Source organism: Homalodisca vitripennis, unplaced genomic scaffold (assembly GCF_021130785.1).
Source record: "Homalodisca vitripennis isolate AUS2020 unplaced genomic scaffold, UT_GWSS_2.1 ScUCBcl_1634;HRSCAF=5506, whole genome shotgun sequence".
Taxonomy (NCBI): Eukaryota; Metazoa; Arthropoda; class Insecta; order Hemiptera; family Cicadellidae; genus Homalodisca; species Homalodisca vitripennis.
The window spans coordinates 22,501-22,986 of record NW_025777814.1 but is presented as its reverse complement, the minus strand read 5'-3'; positions in this window follow the sequence as shown (position 1 = coordinate 22,986).

Genomic DNA, 486 nt, shown 5'->3' with positions numbered 1-486 from the left:
AAAATTTTTTTCCCCAAAAAAAATTTTTAAGTTTTTTTTTTTTTAAAAAGGGGGGGGGGAAAAAAAATTTTTTTTTTTTTTTTTTTTTTTTGGGGGGGGGTTTTTTGGGGGGGGTTTTTTAAAAACTTTTTTTTTAAAATTTTTTTTTTTTTTAAAAAAAAAAAAAAAATTTTTTTTTTTAAAATTTTTTTTTAATTTAAAAATTTTTTTCCTTTTTTTTAATTTTAAAAATTCCCCAAAATTTTTAAAAAAACCCCCAAAAATTTTTTAAAATTTTTTAAAAAGGGAAAAAAAATTTTTTAAAAAATTTTAAAAATTTTTTTTTTATTTCCCCCAAAAATTTTTTTTTTTTTTTTAAAAAAAAAAAAAAAAAATTTTTTTTAACCTTTTTAAAAATTTTTTAAAAAAAAATTTTTTAAAAAAAAAAATTAAATTTTTTTTTTTGGGGGGGGGTTTTTTTTCAAAAAGGGGGGGGAAAAAAAAAAT